The sequence below is a fragment of the Schistocerca gregaria genome, chromosome X (genome assembly GCF_023897955.1).
Source record: "Schistocerca gregaria isolate iqSchGreg1 chromosome X, iqSchGreg1.2, whole genome shotgun sequence".
Classification (NCBI taxonomy): domain Eukaryota; kingdom Metazoa; phylum Arthropoda; class Insecta; order Orthoptera; family Acrididae; genus Schistocerca; species Schistocerca gregaria.
The window spans coordinates 556,616,927-556,629,050 of NC_064931.1; the positions used below are offsets into that span (position 1 = coordinate 556,616,927).

The 12,124-nt window shown below is 43.7% G+C and overlaps 1 protein-coding gene across 5 annotated transcripts in view; it reads right to left on the minus strand.

The window, feature by feature from the left end:
* The window catches only part of LOC126298590 (cAMP-regulated phosphoprotein 21), a 1,220,135-nt gene that overhangs the window by 879,597 nt on the left and 328,414 nt on the right, over positions 1-12,124 (minus strand). The gene's annotated exons all lie outside the window — the stretch shown is intronic.

The window sequence follows — 12,124 nt, forward strand, 5'->3', positions numbered from 1 at the left end:
GTCCTTTCTGATGTCACCACTACCACGCCCGCCCTCCCCCCCCTCCCCCAAGACAGATTAGATTAGATTTACTTTCATTCCAATTGATCCGTAGTGAGGAGGTCCTCCAGGATGTAGCACATGTCAGAAAAACAACAGTACAGGACAAATATTTACAACTCAAACAAATAAGCTAATGTACCATTCCACGGGTTCCAAGTGGAATGATCGTCATTTTTTAATGAAAACTATAAGAAAGAATCATACTAATGCACTGAATTTAAAATATAAAAGATTTTTGTTTATTTATAAGGCAATAAACGTGTAATACAACTACTATAATACTTATTTACAATGAACACATCACTGCACTGAAATTGTGTAGAAGTTATATTGTACTTTTTTTTATATAAATCAGTTGGTTCTACTGAGAAATTTATCAATGGAGTCGACGGAGTTGGCCACCAATAAATCCTTTAGGCTTTTCTTAAACTGAATTTCATTGTTTGTTAAGCTTTTTATGGCTGCTGGCAGGTTACTGAAAATGTGTGTTCCTGAATAATGCACACCTTTTTGTACAAGAATAAGTGTCTTTAAATCCTTGTGAAGATTATTCTTATTTCTAGTATTGATTCCATGAATCGAGCTGTTGGTTTGAAAAAGTGATATATTTTTAATGACAAATTTCATTAAGGAATGAATATATTTTCAAGCAGTAGTTAGTATCCCTAGTTCCCTAAACAGGCTTCTGCAAGATGTTCTTGAGCTCACACCACATGTAACTCTTACTGCACGTTTTTGTGCCGGCTTGATGAATTGCCCCAAAAAATAATCCCATATGACATTATGGAATGAAAGTAAGCATAGTATGCCAGCTTTTTCGTTTTTATATCCCCTATGTCTGACACAATTCGCATTGCAAATAGAGATTTGTTAAGACGCTTCAGCAGTTCTGTGGTGTGCTCCTCCCAGTTGAATTTATTGTCAAGCTGTAATCCCAAGAATTTAACACTGTCCACTTCTTCTATCTGCTTGTCATCGTATGTTAGGCATATACTCGTGGGACACCCCTTACAATTTCTGAACTGCATGTAGTGTGTTTTTTCAAAGGTTAGTGACAAAGAATTGGCTAGGAACCAGTGATTAATGTCCACAAATATTTTATTAGCTGACCCCTTTCTAAGACTACACTTGATTTGCTATTTATTGCAATGTTTGTATCATCGGCAAACAAAACGAACTTGGCTTCTGGTAATGTTACAGAACCTGCGTACTCCATCTCTCTGCGTCTAGACTAAATCTCTGTTAAGTGTGAGAACCTTTCCTAAATCTTCGCGTAGCGTGTATCTAAGGCGGGTCGTGGATATCAGTCCAGTATTTACCTAGCTGGATGTGGGAAATCGCCTAAAAACAACATCCAGGCTGTCCAACTAAACAGCCAGACGGATTCGATCCTGGCAGATGATCGGAAGTATACTGCTGGCCATTAAAACTGCAACATAAGAAAGTACGGCAAATAACATCTACAACTACATCTGTAGTCTGCAAACCACTGTGACGTGCCTTCCAGAGTATACATCCCAATGTATCAGTTACTAGGCTTTTTTCCGTTCTATTCAAGTATGGAGCGCGGGAAGATAATTGTTTAAGCACCTCAGTGCGTGCTGTATTCACCCTAATCTTGTCCTCACGATCCCTATGGGAGCGATACGTAGGAAGTTGTAGTATACTGCTCGAGCCGTCATTTAAAATCGGTTCTTGGAACTTTGTATGGAGGCTTTCTCATAATCCGATTTGGCTATCCGAGCACGACTCACGACCAGACCCAACCTTCCATATGTCGCCTTTCCTGTGTCACAACCTGAATGCATACACTTACTATAATTTCTGTACAGGGGAGAACAGTTTAATTGTATGTCGCTACCTGGTATCGGTGGATAAATATGGTTTGCGGTGCCTATGTTGTTAAGAAGAACGATTCAGTGTTCCTTCGGACAAGCATTTTCATTTTCGTCGTTCCCGTGTACAGCTGATGGTTGCTCGTATTTGCATCTGTGAATATACACTCCTGGAAATGGAAAAAAGAACACATTGACACCGGTGTGTCAGACCCACCATACTTGCTCCGGACACTGCGAGAGGGCTGGTCACACGCACGGCACAGCGAACACACCAGGAACCGCGGTGTTGGCCGTCGAATGGCGCTAGCTGCGCAGCATTTGTGCACCGCCGCAGTGTCAGCCAGTTTGCCGTGTCATACGGAGCTGCATCGCAGTCTTTAACACTGGTAGCATGCCGCGACAGCGTGGACGTGAACCGTATGTGCAGCTGACGGACTTTGAGCGAGGGCGTATAGTGGGCATGCAGGAGGCCGGGTGGACGTACCGTCGAATTGCTCAACACGTGGGGCGTGAGGTCTCCACAGTACATCGATGTTGTCGCCAGTGGTCGGCGGAAGGTGCACGTGCCCGTCGACCTGCGACCGGACCGCAGCGACGCACGGATGCACGCCAAGACCGTAGGATCCTACGCAGTGCCGTAGGGGACCGCACCGCCACTTCCCAGCAAATTAGGGACACTGTTGCTCCTGGGGTATCGGCGAGGACCATTCGCAACCGTCTCCATGAAGCTGCGCTACGGTCCTGCACACCGTTAGGCCGTCTTCCGCTCACGCCGCAATATCGTGCAGCCCGCCTCCAGTGGTGTCGCGACAGGCATGAATGGAGGGACGAATGGAGACGTGTCGTCTTCAGTGATGAGAGTCGCTTCTGCCTTGGTGCCAATGATGGTCGTACGCGTGTCTGGCGCCGTGCAGGTGAGCGCCACAATCAGGACTGCATACGACCCAGGCACACAGGGCCAACTGCCGGCATCATGGTGTGGGGAGGGATCTCCTACACTGGCCGTACACCTCTGGTGATCGTCGAGGGGACACTGAATAGTGCACGGTACATCCAAACCGTCATCGAACCCATCGTTCTACCATTCCTACACCGGCAAGGGAACCTGCTGTTCCAACAGGACAATGCACATCCGCATGTATCCCGTGCCACCCAACGTGCTCTAGAAGGTGTAAGACAACTACCCTGGCCAGCAAGATCTCCGCATCTGTCCCCATTGAGCATGTTTGGGACTGGATGAAGCGTCATCTCACGCGGTCTGCACGTCCAGCACGAACGTTGGTCCAACTGAGGCGCCAGGTGGAAATGGCATGGCACGCCGTTCCACAGGACTACATCCAGAATCTCTACGATCGTCTCCATGGGAGAATAGCAGCCTGCATTGCTGCGAAAGGTGGATATACACTGTACTAGTGCCGACATTGTGCATGCTCTGTTGCCTGTGTCTATGTGCCTGTGGTTCTGTCAGTGTGATCATCTGATGTATCTGACCCCAGGAATGTGTCAATAAAGTTTCCCCTTCCTGGGACAATGAATTCACGGTGTTCTTATTTCAATTTCCAGGAGTGTATTTCATGTATTTCACAATAGATGTAGTCGCAGCAGTGCCTGTTCCTTTGGATACGCGTGAATTGCATTGTTCTTCTCAAGAACACAGGTACTGCAATATCGTATTTCTTAGGATATCTTACGTCTATCTTCAAAGGTCTACCTGTTTAGTTTCTTCAGCATCTTTGTGACACTCTCCCACGGATGAAACAAACCTGTGTCCACTCGCGTTGCTCTTCTTCGCTGTATGCGTTCAATATCCCCTGTTAGTCCCACTGGGTACAAGTCCCACACACTTGAGCAATATGATAGGATGAGTCACTCGCGTGGTTTGTAAGCCATCTCCTTTGTATACCTATTGCATTTCTCCAGTATTCTACCAATAAACAGAAGTCTACCATCTGGTTTACTCACGACTGAGCCTATGTGATCACTCCAAACCATGTCTTCACAAAGTGTAGCATCCAGGAATTTGTATGAGTTGACTAATTTCAACTGTGAGTAATTGATGTTATAGTCATAGGATACCGCGTTTATTCGTTTTGTGAAGCGCACAGTTTTACATTTCTGCACATTCAAAGCAAGTTGCCAATCTTGGCACCACTTTGGAATCTTTTCAAGATCTGACTGAACATTTATGCAATGTCTTTCGGACAATACTTTAATATAGATAAGTGCTTCATCGGAAAAAATTCTCATTCTGCAGACACATTATATTAGTAGTAAGCAGAATACCTTATTAACTTTATGAGTGATTTGGTGTTATAAAGGACACGGAAATTAGCACATGAAACACCACCTTTAGCAGCAACAACGTCTCTAATCCAGTTGCGCATCGAGTTGAACTGAGCTTTGGAACTGAAATTATCATTTTTTCTTGACGTCTGGTAGTAATTTTTCCATATCGCTAATGCTGCATACCAGATGAAATAGTTCTGTTGTGGCATTTTCTCCTGAGAATAACTTTAATTTTGAGAGAATGTCTACTACTCCTAATACGTTGTTTCAACTTCTGTGGTTCATTGCTCCGGCAATTCAATTCAGTAGCTCATGCACTATACAAATGTTTTGCTTATCTATCAACCAAAATTCTGGCAGTATTAAGCCTTATAGCAACAATTCTTAAACAAAGGGATTTAGTTCAAACATGAATTTACATTCAGATAAACGAAGAATAAATAAACTTCATAGAATAAATAATTTATTTACCAACCGAGATGGGGAACCGGTGTAGTGTGTGCGGTCTTGGGGTGTCGATCCAGTTAAAGATCTACGCGCGAAGCATACAACAACTACCACCGTCACGCCTTAGCAAAAGGTGTGGCAGAAAACCCAATAAAATTTCGGTGTTACATAAAATCGCTAAGCGGTTCTAAGGCTTCCATTCAGTCCCTTGTTGACTGCTCTGCTGCGGCAGTTGAAGATAGCAAAACGGAAGCCGAAGTTTTAAATTTCACGTTCAAGAAATATTTCACCCATGACAATCGTACAAACATACCCTCATCTGACCATAAGACAGACTCCTGTATGGACAACATAGTAATAAGCATACCTGGCATAGAGAAACAACTGAAAGATTTTAAATCAAATAAACCACCAGATCCGGATGGAATCAAGTTCGATTTTATAAAGAGTCCTCTACGGCTAGGTAAGTGTACCTAGCTTTTTATCGTGAATATCTCGCCCATCACAAAGTCCTAAGCGACTGGAAACAAGCGCAGGTGACTCCAGTATATAAGAATGGTAAAAGAACGGATCCGCAAAATTGCAGACCAATATCCCTTACTTCGGTTTGCTGCAGAATTCTTGAACACATTTCCAGTTCTAATATAATAAATTTTCTTGAGACCGAGAAGGTTATTCACTCGAATCAGCATGGTTTTTAGAAAGCATCCCTCATGAGAAACTCAGCCCTTTTCTCTCACGATATTTATAGATTTCCGGAAAGCATTTGACATGGTGCCCCATAGCATTCTGTTAACGAAGGTACGAAATATGGAATAAATTCAAAGATATATGAGTGGCTTGAAGACTTCTTAAATAACAGAAACCACTGTGCTGTCCTGCACGGCGAGTGTTCATCAGAGAAAAGGGTATCGTTAGGAGTGCCCCAGGGAAGTGTGATAGGACCACTGTTGTTTTCTCTATACATAAATGATTTGGCGGGTAGGATAGACAGCAATCTGCGGTTGGTTGGCTGATGACTCCATGGTGTATGGTAAGGTGTCGAAGTTGAGTCACTGTAGACGACTTAGACATAATTTCCAGTTGGTGTGGTGAACTGTGGAAAAATGCGGATGTGTAGGAAGATCACAAATGCAATTTTTGTTTGGATACAGTATTACTAGTGTACTGCTTGACACAGTCAAGTCTTTTAAATATCTGGGCGTAAACTGCAAAGTGATATGAGGTGGAACGAGCATGTGAGAACTGTGGTAGGAAAGGCAAATGGTCGACTTCGGTTTATTGGGAGAAATTTGGGAAAAAGTGGTTCACCTCTAAAGGAGACCGCATATACGACGCTGGTGCGATCTATTCTTGAATACTGCTCGAGTGTTTGGGACCCGTACCATGTCGGATTGAAGGAAGATGTCGAAACAGTACAGAGGCGGGCTGCTATATTTGTGACCGTAAGCAAGCCTTGGGAACTCAAATGGGAATTCCTGGAGAGAAGGCGACGTTCTTTCCGAGAAACACTATTAAGAAAATTTAGAGAACCAGCATTTGAAGCTGTCTGCCGAATGAGTCTACTGCTGGCAACATACATGCGCGTAAGGACCACGAAGATAAGATACGAGAAATAAGGGATCATGCGGAGGCATATAGATAGTCGTTCTTCCCTCGCTCTATTTGCGAGAGGAACGAGACAGGAAACGACAAATAGTAGCACAGGGTACCGTACGGTGGCTTACGGAGTGTCTTTGCAGATGTTGATGTACAACATAAAGTCGAGATATTCTTTCTGTGTCAGAGATTACGTATGGGTTATAACGACGCAATGAATCAACAACTGTCTGCGGTTCAATTGTGTCCGTAAAATGATAATATCACTTCTCATTAAGCATAATGCAAAAAAAAAACAATTACAAGAGCCACTGAAGAGCAGGGCCACCCAAATAACTCCCACTGATCTTAATGTATGGTGTTCAGGCTGCAATCAGTGAATCAGTAAATCATTCGTAACCTCACTTTAGTTCCAATCCCTCATTACAGAAATGCGAATAAAATACCATTACTCAGCTCAACGACTGAATCCTCCATTGTTGTTTTTTTTTCAAAAGGATGTAGGAAACGCTCAAGATACAGGTCTCACAGTCTTGGCAGTCACTGGAGAAAAGAGGGAACTGATTGTGACAGTTTTCCGCTAGCTTAGTCATGGCCGAGTGCTCACCTTGCTTGACGTGCGGTGCGGTGCGGCGCTCCATGGTGTAGCTGACTGGTTACGTAAATAAGTGTTACTATACGTTGTGTGTTGCGTTCCTTGCTCAGCCACGGAACTGGTAAATAGTAATGACTCTTGTTCGCCGCCTGTGTGTATCATTCGAGAAGCGGAGGTTCCGCCTCGCAGATATAGGATTGGCGTTCGATAAGTAATGCAATACATTTTGTTTCTCAGCCAATTTCGGACGAGAAAATACTGAATTCGTTGGGGGACGTTGTGGTATATTCCGGATTTAGCCCATACAGTATCATGAAGTTCTGATTCGCGGCGTCACTACACGTAGCCTGGCGTCTGTAACAGAGGTGCGTTCCACGCAGAGAGCTGTTACTGAGTTTATTTTGGCGGAAAACCAGAGCATCGTATATACTCGTAGGCGTAGGCATAATATCTACGGAGACCCGACAGTGAACAAAATCACAGTGAGTCGCTTGGTTAGGCGCCTGTCTTCATCACAAGAAGGTCGCGCGAAACAGCCCGATCTCTCGCGTGCCGGCCGGCCGCATACAGCTGCGACTATTGCAATGTTGGAACGTGCGGACGCTCTCATTCGAGGTTCGACGCAATAACTTGCATACTAACTTCTTCTCTACGACAACGCGTTGATCAGTTGTAGAGTTTTGGAACACGTATTATGTTCGAGTATAATGACTTCTCTGGAGACTAGAAATCTATTCTGTAGGAATCAGCATGGGTTCCGAAAAAGACGATCGTGTGAAACCCAGCTCACGCTATTCGTCCACGAGACTCAGAGGGCCATAGACACGGGTTCCCAGGTAGATGCCGTGTTTCTTGACTTCCGCAAGGCGTTCAATACAGTTCCCCACAGTCGTTTAATGAACAAAGTAAGAGCATATGGACTATCAGACCAATAGTGTGATTGGATTGAAGAGTTCCTAGATAACAGAACGCAGCATGTCAATCTCAATGGAGAGAAGTCTTCCGAAGTAAGAGTGATTTCAGGTGTGCCACAGGGGAGTGTCGTAGGACCTTTGCTATTCACTATATACATAAATGACCTTGTGGATAACATCGGAAGTTCACTGAGGCTTTTTGCAGATGATGTTGTGGTATATCGAGAGGTTGTAACAATGGAAAATTGTACTGAAATGCAGGAGGATCTGCAGCGTATTGACGCATGGTGCAGGGAATGGCAATTGAATCTCAATGTAGACAAGTGTAATGTGCTGCGAATACATAGAAAGAAAGTTCCCTTATCATTTAGCTACAATATAGCAGGTCAGCAACTGGAAACAGTTAATTCCATAAATTATCTGGGAGTACGCATTAGGAGTGATTTAAAATTGAATGATCATATAAAGTTTATCGTCGGTAAACAGATGCCAGACTGAGATTCACTGGAAGAATTCTAAGGAAATGCAATCCGAAAACAAAGGAAGTAGGTTACAGTACGCTTGTTCGCCCTCTTCTTGAATACTGCTCAACAGTGTGGGATCTGTACTAAATAGGGTTGATAGAAGAGATAGAGAAGATCCAACGGAGAGCAGCGCGCTTCGTTAGAGGATCATTTAGTAATCGCGAAAGCGTTACGAAGATGATAGATTAACTCCAGTGGAAAACTCTGCAGGAGAGACGCTCAGTAGCTCGGTACAGGCTTTTGTTGAAGTTTCGAGAACATACCTTCACCGAGGAGTCAAGCTGTATATTGCTCCCTCCTACGTATATCTCGCGAAGAGACAATGAGGATAAAATCAGAGAGATTAGAGCTCACACAGAGGCATACCGACAATCCTTCTTTCCACGAACAATACGAGACTGGAATAGAAGGGAGAGCCGATAGAGGTACTCAGGGTGCCCTCCGCCACACACCGTCAGGTGGCTTGCGGAGTATGGATGTAGATGTAGAAACGGAAGGCCTCACACAAGTTTGTACACCTGAGAGGAGCTCAAAAAACTTCATTGAACTGTTCTTCCTCATCCACACTACAGCCCGAATCTCCCACATTCCGACTTCCACCTGTTTGACCCAGTAAAGGATGCACTCTGTGGGAAGGAGTGCGTGGTAGATGGAGAGGTTATTGATGCAGCAAGACGTTGTCTCCGACGTCAACGAGTGGAATGTTACTATGCGGGAATACTGGCCCTCATAGTAAGGTAGCACAAGGCCGTCGCATTTAACAGAGATTATGTTACGTTCGTAGCCTAACGAATGGTGAATACTATGGTGTACTGGGATCCTGAATAAAAACAACCTGCTTTCAGATAAATAAGTGTGTTGCATTACCTATGAGGGTCCCTCGTATTTCTATCACGCCGGTCTTGTAAGGATCCCTTAATGACGAGCAATACTCAAGTACTGGTCGAATGAGGGTTATGGTTGGATTACATGTCTTGAGGATTCTTGCATTAAATCTCGCTCTGCAGTGTGCCTTTCCTGCTGTAAGCTTTATGTGATAGTTCCACTTTAAATCGCTCCATACATATGGTTCAAATGGCTCTGAGCACTATGCGACTTAACTTCTGAGGTTATCAGTCGCCTAGACCTTAGAACTAATTAAACCTAACTAACCTAAGGACATCACACACATCCATGCCCGAGGCAGGATTCGAACCTGCGACCGTAGCGGTCGATCGGTTCCAGACTGTAGTGCCCAGAACCGCACGGCCACTCCGGCTGGCTCCATACATATACTCTTAGGTATTTTATGGAAGTAATCGCTGCCAGTTATTGTTCTAATGTCGTATAATCATAAGGAAATTAGTCTTTCTGTCTATGTATACGCAATACGTTACATTTGTTTATGTTGAGGGTCAATGGCCACTCCCTGCACGAAGTGTCGGTCCTCTGCAGGGATTCCTGCATTTCCCTGCAGTTATATGGCGTCCCAACTTCTTTGTATACAACAGAATCATTCGCGAAAATATTCACGAAACTTCTGACGTAATCTAATGGGTCACTTATACACAGGATTTCCCCCTGACCACCCTAAATAACTGTTTGTCCAGATGCAAATTACAAAATGTTTCAAGCAAATGTTCTTTAGCCGTCAGGGGGACATCATTTAGCATGATTGCCTTCGTCGTAGCTTTGTTTTTTACAAAGATATGAACAGCCGTATGACTTTTTTTAATGGCACCCTGTATTTTTTACTCGGTAATTCATTTCCTCACCTAAAGACCTATTCAAAAATGTATCACAGTGTACCATTCACTGAAACACAACGTTATTAACTACATAACACAACACTGACTTTGAGCCGGGGATCACGAACTCGTCCACTTGCTGGAGTTGTCAGAAAACAAATGAAAACCAAGAAGAAACATAACACAAAATTGACTTTGACTTTCCTGATCCGTTGCCCAGGAGTAGAATATGCAAAGGTGCTCAAAGTGGTGACCCTCGACACCGATACAATAGTATACTCGTTGAATGAAAGAATTATTTACTGCTTTCAGTGTTGCCTGCCGAAGAGAATTACAAGTAAGCACGATACGTTCCTGCATGTCCTCCGGACTTGTTGGAATGTCGCGATAGACAACGTCTTTAATGCATCCCGAAAGAAAAAAGTCCGGAGGATTTAAATCAGGAGACTAGCAGGCCAAATAACTGTTCCTCCCCGACCAGTCCATCTGGCAGGATACCTACGGTACAGAACACGACGTGCACGCAAGGCATTATGTGCTGGACATCCATCGAATTCATACCACATAAGCAATTTGGTTCTTATCAGAACTTCATCCAGAAGAGGAGGAATAAATCGTCTGAGCAAGTTGGCATACGCTGTGCCGTTTAAACTACCATTGATGAAATAAGGGTCAATAATCGTAGTACCAAGTATTCCACGCCAGATGTTAACTCTCCATTGCGCTGCTGTGCCACCTGTCTAAACCATCGTGGGTTGTCGCTGGACCAATAATGCATGTTCCTTGTATTTACCTGTCCTTTGTTTGAGAAGGAAAATTCATCGGTAAATAGAACATTGGAGAAAAAGTTCGGGTTGGCGAGGATTTACTGCTGTCCCCACTGACAGAACTGTACACGATTCTGGAAATCATTCCCATGCAATTCTTAATGTAGGTGTACATAGTAAGGATGGAACCGGAGACGTGTAAGAATACGATGTACACTGGTTTTAGGAATGCTAATCTCGTGTTCATGCTGTCGTGTGCTCACGTGTAGATTCATAGCAACGGAAGTGAGAACAGTAACTTCTGCAGCTCCGTCAGTGAGTGCTACGACGATTGCGTTGTTGAGGTTTGAAACATCCCGTTTCCAGATGCGTCGCAGCAAGGCGAGAAAACATCCGTCGGGAAGGTGGGTTGTTGTCAGGATATCGCTCTTTGTGCAGTTCCACTGCCTGCGTAGGATTTCGCTCACCTTCAACAACAACGACAAAAGATGCAGTTTGTAGGAAAGACAGCCTTTACTCCATGCCTACTCTACACAACAGTATTTAAAAGGACTAAACTATTCTACAAAATCTACCAATGCACAAGAAAACAATATTGCAATTACTATTCTGCTAAATTACATTCCCCATAGATGAGTAACATTTCTACCTTCTCTTCGTTTGTGTACATTCTACTCACACAACTCAAACTGACGTTGGTTGACGGAATGACGAGTGTGCATTCTGCTTATGTTTGCATTTGTTCTCTGGCAACGTCAGCACCTGGATGTGTTCCATTACCCCGAGTACCTGTATTAAGCGCTGGGAACGTCAACGTCAGTGTTGTATTATGTAATTAATAACGTTGCGTTTCAGTGAATGGTACACTGTGATACATTCTTGAATAGGTCTTTAGGAGAGGAAAGGAATTATCGAATAAAAAATATGGAGTGCAATTTAAAAAAGTCACACCACTGTTCATATATTTGTAAAAAACAAAGCTACAACAAAGGCAATCATGCTGATTGATGTCCCCCTGAAGGCTAAAGAACATTTGCTTGAAATATTTTGTAATTTGCATCTGGACAAACAGTTATTTAGGGTGGTCGAGATAATAGGGACACTCTGTGTATCGTGAAAAGTAATGGTCCTGTAATACTCAACTGGGGAACGCCCGAAATTACTTTTACGTCTGAAGACTTACCTCCGTTCAGAATGACATGCTGTGTTCTGTTTGCTAGAAACTCTTTAATCAAATTGCACTGTTTGTCTAATATTCCAGATGCTCGTATTTTGTTCCTTCGGCACCACGCGCACTTAGAAATTTGTAGTACCATTGTGCAACACTCCAATACCCTCATCATACGAGGCAGCCGCCTGTGATTTCGGCCAATTCTCAACGCTGC